Below are 5,405 nucleotides of genomic sequence, written 5' to 3'. Positions count from 1 at the left end.
TGTTTCAAGGAAGTTAATTCAGACGAGGATTCAATGAGGAACTTATTCCTACTTCTACAAGAGATATTTCAAGGTTTTCCCATTCCAAATGAAGAAAGGAATTTAAACCCAAGTTTTACAAGGAAACATGAAGCCAAAGATGAGCAGAAATCTTCCCTATATAAGGGAGCACGAATTTACATGAGAAATGAGTCTCAACAGCACAATGTATACGCCTAAGGAGCGGAGACGACTCATCCATCTTCCCTTTCTTTTTCCTTTCCATTCTTTTTATGTTTTTCCTATGTTTTACTTAGTTATCTTTTGTTAAACCTTTTTCTAGGTTAAGATGATGCCCTATCATGATTGTTTATGTACTTTGATATGTTGTTGATGGATTTATAGTTTCTTTATGATGAATTCTTAGTCACTATTTGAATTGATGCTTTATGTTTAAGTTCTTTGATTGATCACCTTAGGGCTTTGCATCTAGTAAGTAGAAGATGAATTTGAGGCGTACCTGCAATATAATTCAAATTAGCTTCTTGTGATTAAGAGTTGTGAATTACATTATTGTCGTACCTGAAGTAATGGTTTGCATGATTCTCTTGTTTTCGAGAACGTAATGAGTCCTAAGTGTTAAATTTATGCCGTACCTGGATAAACTACATGTTAGGATATACGACCTCTGCCGTACCTGGAGAGAATCATACACTTAAGGAAAATTATAGTCTCAGTGCTGTACCTGAACTTAGATACGAGAATTGTCATCAGAAGAAACAAAAGAATCTGTTAATTATATCGAAACATAACTAGGATTGTTAGTGGTTGATTCTGAAACCCTAGATTTTATCATTATTTATTTGTTTCTTTTTTTTGAAAGGTTATTTATTTGTTTCTTTATTTCTTTAATTTTCACATTATTTGTTTAGTCGAAAACGTTAAAACCATATCTTCTGAATGTTTATGTATTTTTGTGTTTGGATTAATTAGGTTAAGATTTAAATTGATTATCAATCCTCAGTTGGAACGACCTCGTACTTGCACACTATACTAACGACGATTCGTGCACTTGTGAGTTTTAATTAAAATTTCACAACACCCACCACTGCTATCAAATTACAATTCTCGACTGCTGGAGAACCTGAAACCCTGCAATCTTCAAGGCAAGTCAGAAGTGCGAAGTCGAACTCGGCTTCTCCGCTATCGCTCTCGGCCTTCTTTGCTATTGCTTTCGGTCCTTTGTTATCGCTCTCGGTCTCCTAAAAATTGATTTCACCCAATATCTTACCAATGATTTGCTTGGTACCTTATGAATGATCTCGCTCTCGGTCTCCTACAAACAAGCTCGCCACCTTGGTCGCCGAGTCTCAAACTTTCGGTGTTGGTATGGAACATGCTCACCATCTCGGCCACGGTGACATATGCCTCTCTGTCTCGGTCTAATCACCCTCTCACATATAAGCATCAAACAAACTCTCGGCGCCTTGCTCCATCTTGGTGCCCGACCTATCTTGGTACGACGGTACCGTTGGTCCTCTCCATTATCGCTCTCGGTTTCCTACATGCGATCTAACCGTGGGGACTGAATTACTTGGTACACCCAAGTCTCATATGGAGCAGTTCCCGTGGACACCCAGCGGCAACAAAGCCAAAGGAGCAAACACCTTCAATTTTAGTGAAGCTCAACTCCCATATTAGAGGCAGCTAACAGCTTCTGGAGCCAAAGCTTCAGATGATCTATCTGCAATTCTTATTCTCCAATCGGTCACCAGTCTCATTTCCTTCTCTTTTCTAAGTTGAAATGGAACTCCAAGCAAATGGTTAAGCACTCGTCTGCTTCAGAGTTAAACATGGAACTAAATCTTGAGAAAAGAAACCTTGTGACCCGAAGCAGAACAGACTCGCACCAAACCGCCTCGAGAAAGGAAAGCAGAGCTAAGTCCTTCTCTCATATCCAACTTTGCTTATATTCATTTTCTCAATCAAATGTACATTGCCTGCTAGGCGTTGATGCATGAGTCCACACGTGTCCAAATAGCATAATTGCTTTTGAGTACACATACACTCTCACCCTGTTCTGATCCCATTTGATACATGCACAAATGTAATCCTTGTTTGACACCTCAATTGTTTCATTTCAATACATATTGAATACTTACTGATGCATGCACAATGACATATGCTACGTGTGCTTACTACATAGTCACACACATTATACTATATACTAAAGCCCGGTTACTGTTACTACTGTGCATAAGGGACCGAAAGGACAGTTTTGTACTCACTTTATCTTTTTTTACGGCTCTGCCATTAGCATCTGAAACGATGAAAGGATGCTTTTTCCCTTGATTTTTCCTTGCAATTACAGGCTTCAATTCTTCTATAATCTTCTACAATTTTCTGATTCGATTGAGAGAGTGTGTTTTGCCTTTTTGGCTCGCCATTTTGCCTGGTTTTTTAATCTGTTTGGGAAGCCTCTCTTGAACGCAGTTATCAAGTGTAGTTTGGACGTAATTTCCAAGGAAAAAAAAAAAACACAGCCATCAAACCCAGATATCCGTCTTCGTGGAAGGTTGGGTTGAAAACAAATAGGAAAGGTTTGGTTTATCAAGTTTCTGTGCCAGATTTGATATAAAACTTCTGATTTTGAATTATAGATTTGATGTAAGATTTTCGATTTTGATTGTAGATCGTTGGGATAGGAAAAAGAAGAGGAGAGATCCAAGATTTTGGTTGATTTTCGGAGAGGGTTTGGGTTTGTTTCGGAAGAGGTTGCTGCTAAGATTTTGATAAAGTTTGGGAGAAAGCTTTCAGCAGAAGAAGAGGTATATGTTTGATTTGGGTGTTTCTTCAGTTGTCTAAAATTGTGGTTTTGAGTGAGTTTTTTGTTTGTAAATTTTGTGTATTTGTATATTAGGATGTGAATGAAGGTAATTTGGCTTTAAGTTTCGATTTGAATGGAGATGGAAGTGAAGGGTTTACGATGTATTTGGTTTACTGCCATTGCGTATACATATATATGTATATCCTTTATATTCGATTAATAACAGAAAAATGATAGAAAAAGATGATCATGTACGGTTTGTAGGGAGTCGGCAAGTTCGTATATGTGAAAAGATTTTGGTGGAAAAGGTCCATTTTTGGGACTCCCTTTGTCCGAGTATAAGGATGATTTATGTTTCTTCAGGCAATCTCTTATGCTTCAATGGTGTTTTTCTACTTAGCTCTGTAAAGTACTCTACTTTATAAGAACTTCTTTTCCCCTACAACAGAGAGAGAAAGAGTGTGGAGAAGTGGAGAAAGAAAATGCACAGTTTTTTTTTTTTTTTCTATAGAGAAGGGTAGAGTGAAGATTAAATTTTTTACAGAGATTAGGGGAGGTGTATCTACCAAATTTCTATTTTCATTCTTTTCTGTTATTGTTTAAAAAAGAGGAACTAAGCCCCATGTCTGATTCTGCTGTAGTGCTGCCAGTTCTTCTGCCAGCAAGGTGCATTCGGCTCTTTTTAGGTAGGGGATTCATGATAGGAGTGAACAGTTGCCATAAAGGCGACAAAGTAAGCTACTGGTGTCATAATGAAATCAAATAATTATATTCTGAAGCTACTCTCAACTCAGACATAGGTTATATCTACCTTTTCTCTAATCAGGTTGAAGATCTTGGAAATGAGGCTAGCTGATGGAGGGCTGACCTTGGACAAGCTTATGTGCTTTGCTTGCATTTTCGGTAATAAGCTAAGCTACCTAATTCATTTGTTTATCAATTGCACTTGCTCTCAACGTATTTTTCTAATACAGAGAGACATGAAACAAATATTTAAAATGATATGAATCAAAACTACTAATCCTGGATGACAAATGAATCAATAACTCTGGCAACATAGGTACTAATTGTGTCTTCCTTTGAAATTTGAAATTCATTTATTGTATGTTTCTTCATACATATACAGACATGTTGGAGGTTTGGAACAATTCAGCTAAGAGTAATGGGTGACTTTCTGTAATTGAGGCTTGCACGAGCAAAGCTTTCTGCTCCAAAAAAGGTCTTTCACATTAACTAAACCTTCAAACTTTCCATCATTCATTCTCTATATGTTTCCTTTCGTGAGTTTCCTCTTTGAACTATTCTATTTCCATGACTAATAAAAGTTAATCTCTAATATAATAATACTATTTTTACTAATTCTTGAAATATTTTGCAGGACTGCACACAGGACTCCATCCACTTCAAACAAAAAAGCTTAGTGCTATACATTTATACTTCTACATATCAAGCATATAATATTTAACCAATTGCTTAATCAATGTCTGTCCAAGCATTGCTCCGTGCCCCAACCTCTTCTTACAAGCAAGAGCTAATGCTAAACTCAAGCGTGCATGTATATATTTTGGCATCCATCGGCAATCTCCATCCGGGGATTAATTATATACTTACCAATGCCTACGTATGCTATATAACGACTCTAACTCGGCATTGCCACTCTGCATCTCCACTATCGGTATCACTCATCTCTCTCAAAGTATGGCTCTCGGTATCGCACATCTCTCTCTCAGTATCGCTCTCAGTATCGCTCATCACTGTTATACTTCTTCTCGGTATCACTCATGGTTTCGGATTCGTTGTGTTCCTCTGCACTCCAGAACGATATTTTACATTCAGACAAGTCCCTTGTCTTGATTATGCTTCAATTAATCCCTTCAGATTTATGAACGTTCAACATGCTTCCCATGCCATAACTATACTTGCTTTCAATTATACTAGCTATATGCAAAGCAACATGTATATGAGAGTGATCACTCTTTAGGGGCATGCTTACGACAAAGCTATAGCTCATGCTTATTATCATCTTAGGGAATACACATGTCAAGCATGGCACAAGGCCACTACATGCAAAACCACACGTGCATGACAAATGTACTTAGCTGCTTATGCCATGGCTCTTCCAATTGTCATAACCATACTGGTTACCAGGATCTCATGCATACCTGCGTCCTCACAAATACAAGCTTTGGCCCAGCTTTTCTTTTGGGCAAGTTTATTCTCGCAAGGATTATTAATGCCTCAACTTATGTGCCATATGTATACGCGCAATTACTCGAAGTAGTACAATCTTTGTCTCAGTATATTGCCATGCATATATGCATATGGCAGTAGCAATCAAGCATATATCTTAGTCTTCCAGCAAGAATTAATGAATTTCCACGCCTTCTTATATGAGCAAAAGCAACTGTATTATCGGTATCCGCTAATTGATATGGAGTCTTATATATGGACAATTCCAATCTTTCTACAATATCTTCATCACTTACGAACGGCTCCAGATAAGTTCTCACCTCCACTCTTTTAATTTGAGTTAATGTTATATTTCACATGCTTCATTGATTATTACAATCGAAAGCATGCCTACAAAATTCGATAATTT

General features: G+C 37.5%; 1 long non-coding RNA gene across 2 annotated transcripts; it reads left to right on the top strand.

The window, feature by feature from the left end:
* The first annotated feature begins 2,210 nt into the window (after nucleotides 1-2,210).
* Nucleotides 2,211-5,179, top strand: LOC112179153. 2 transcript variants are annotated; one of them, XR_005803746.1, is made up of 6 exons: nucleotides 2,211-2,554; nucleotides 2,672-2,807; nucleotides 3,448-3,539; nucleotides 3,633-3,709; nucleotides 3,933-4,025; nucleotides 4,185-5,179. It is a non-coding gene; the product is annotated as an uncharacterized LOC112179153 (long non-coding RNA). The 2 variants fall into 2 exon arrangements; XR_002927660.2 differs by having other exon boundaries at nucleotides 2,211-2,579; nucleotides 4,185-5,175.
* The last annotated feature ends 226 nt before the right edge of the window (nucleotides 5,180-5,405 follow it).

Source organism: Rosa chinensis, chromosome 7 (genome assembly GCF_002994745.2).
Source record: "Rosa chinensis cultivar Old Blush chromosome 7, RchiOBHm-V2, whole genome shotgun sequence".
NCBI classification, from domain to species: domain Eukaryota; kingdom Viridiplantae; phylum Streptophyta; class Magnoliopsida; order Rosales; family Rosaceae; genus Rosa; species Rosa chinensis.
Note: the sequence above shows the minus strand (reverse complement) of the source record. Positions and strands in the feature narration are given on the sequence as shown.